This window comes from Ciconia boyciana, chromosome 23 (assembly GCF_034638445.1).
Source record: "Ciconia boyciana chromosome 23, ASM3463844v1, whole genome shotgun sequence".
NCBI lineage: Eukaryota > Metazoa > Chordata > Aves > Ciconiiformes > Ciconiidae > Ciconia > Ciconia boyciana.
This window is the reverse complement of record NC_132956.1, coordinates 2,203,680-2,206,733: the sequence shown is the minus strand read 5'-3', so window position 1 is coordinate 2,206,733 and position 3,054 is coordinate 2,203,680.

Below are 3,054 nucleotides of genomic sequence, written 5' to 3'. Positions count from 1 at the left end.
AAAGATCAGCCATATTATTAAGAGATTAATAGCGTGAACACAGTTTATTTGCCTGTTGACTGCACTGGACACGAGCCTCTGCTCTTTATATCTGTTCCCAGCCCGTCACTTTTCATTCCTTAGGGCTGGACCGTCAAAAGGAGGGATGCAATACTTCAAGAGCCAAGAGTGGTGTTGCCAGCAGGCTCTTTACCTCCTCTTCACTGATACCTGTGCACGTGCAGTTTCTCTCGTGCACGGTAACACGCAGAAAGCAGCCTGGCAGAACTGTCCTCCTCAGGCTTTAGTACGGCCGTCCAGTGCTGCAGGTTACTGTGAAAGAGAAACAGCAGCGTCCCAAAGCAATTCCATGGAGCTTCCAAAACCACCTGTGAGTAACAGCTCTGCTTGGGGTAGAAACTTTTTTTTTTTTACTTTTTTTCCCCCCCCCCCCCCACTCCAGGCTTCATTTTTCCCTTTGTTTGCCTGCGAGGTTTTCACCAAGTCCTGAAGATGACCATGTTCTGAGGACACTCAGAACTGCCAGAAATGTTGCACTGCTGGCTGGTCCATCAGAGTCTTTATCAGCTCCAGCCCTCCGGTCCCGCTGAAGAAACCTGCTTTGCCTCCAAGATGCAACCACAGTCTAGAGGTGAGGTGCGTGCCTGACTCTGAGAACTCCTCTTAAATATTCAGAGCGTGAAAACTCAGAAAAATCAGAGCTTACATAAGGCCTTGAAATTTGGGGCACACCAATAAGTAATAAATAACAGGTCACAGGGCTGAGACGGGCTCCTTCTGCCGGAGTCTTGCAGGAGGCTGCTTCACCCCGACCCCTGTTCCATCCCTGTTGCACACAATGATTTCTCTTCGAGAAGTTTCGGGAAGTTTAACCTACAAAGTCGGGGCCGGGTGGGGACTCGGGGATTTGTGGTGGCCGCCACTCCGGCTTTCACCATCTCAGGTGTGCGCAAAGACGTGGGATGTTGTGCTTCATGCGACGCTGGCCCGAGTTAACCCGTAGCCCTATTTTCCATCTGTAACCATGGCAACCTGAGTTATCTTGCAGAGGTGCCTGTCACCCCGTGGTAGTAACACCCTGCTTGTCACAGCCCAACCTACAGTCCCACCGCTGGGATTGTCCACGTGCACATCCCAGTTGCCTGAAACTGCAAAAAAAATACCCCCAAAAGCAAGGCGGCGTTTGCAGGATCACCGTTTCTAATGCAATTCTGGTGGAGGCCGAGTGGGAGGCAGGGAGAAGGCAGAGGAAGAGGAGGAATGCCGGAGCAGTTCAGGCACAATCCCGGCTCTCAGCAATATGATCAGCTCCTTGGCAACGGGAGGAAGGTGTGTCAGGGTGGATGGGACACAAACGCGCCAGCTCCAGCAACAGCTCCAGGAGAGAGGAGCATCACCACTAACGCGGCTCATCTAATTTTGCCATGGAGCACTTGAGAGAATAAAGTAACAGCTGGAAACAGCCTCCCGCTGAGTGCGTTACACAGCGGCATGAGGTCCTTTGCTGTCCATTTTTATACAATATTTTTCATACAACAGCATTGAGTTTAATTGTATTCAAGAGAAAGAAAGTTGCCTATACTGACCCTCTGCCTACATAGGAATTTCTCATATGGAGAGGGAAGATGCCCGGTACCATGAAAGGAGAGAACAAATCTGGAGGTTGGACTAGATGATCTTTAAAGGCCCCTTCCAACCCAAACCATTCTATGATTCCATGATTCTAAATGCCTTGGCCATTTAGACTATCTTGCAGGATTTCACAGTTGCCACTCTTCAGGAGGTACCGTCCATCTACTTGATCAGAACAACTGTTATTCCTCAAAAGAGAAATAGGCCTTCAAATTTTCTGAAACCTAAATCACTAGGAAGGTTTTACAAGACTTTGCTGTCTTTTTTACAAGACTTTGCTGCACTTGTACACTAAATTATCAGTACTGAGAAACTAAGGAGTTAAATCAAAATCAGAGAGATCCAACAGATTCTCATAAAGTCTTTAAAACCAAGATGAGGGGAAGAGATTAATGTATCTTAAATAATGAAAAAGACACGGATTCTAAAATTATTATTGAATGGATTCTTGGTAGTAAGAAGAAAAGTCATTTCTAAGTAGTCAATGACTGCTGAGCTGGCAGTCCTACACTGTGACTATGATAATCCTGGTTGCACGGAGGCACCAAGACTTTAATTCCAATTAGTTTTACATTGAGTGTGTCACCTCACACACGAAGGAGGACACAAAACACATCTATTTTCTTTTGTAAACATACCACCATGGTTTCCACACTCATTTTGGTATTGCACAATTGTACTAAAGGGGTTAGTTTCATCTCTGAGGCAAAAAATTGCATACAAAACTAAAGGCTGGTGTAAATGAGCTATCAAGGATTATCCACACTGAATAGAGTTGCCCAGGAGATGCGAGGGGCACCCAGTGACGGGCTGTGAACTGTCAGGGACCAGCAGCCAAAGCAGAGCATGGAGGAACAGCGTGCATGAGGAACAAAAAAGCGAGATGTGGGCCGATGGTGGTAATTCTGCTTCCTCGTGCAAAGACACAAAAAGAATTGCTGCATGGTTTGGGGTGGGAAGCTGTGATTCCAACAGCAGCATGTGCAATAAGCTTGCTGCTCTGTGTTGATCAGTTGTCCTACAGTCTGACTAGAACCCAATAATAGAGCTTTTCTCCTTTTGAAAATGCTCTCTGGCATTTCTGCCCACATCTGTAGGATGTTTAGCTTTCGAAGAGGTATATCTATGGCAGGGTAAAAGGTCCAGGATACTCATTAGAATTCAGAGTCTGTGAAATGGGAGCTTGTTCAAGAAGGTGTCTTCTGGCATTTAGGGTACCCCATTTCAATCATCGATAGCGTGAGAAGAGAGGTGCTCAAGGGGAATATAGGGAAGCAGACTGGATATGACAGGTGAAAATAAGGCCATCAGATGTGCACATCAATGAGCCAAGAATGACGGAGACCTAAATCCCAGTCTTCCCTCTGACACATGCTCTTGCATCAGGGCTACCTCCTGGGAGCTCCGGCATCCCAGGGAGTT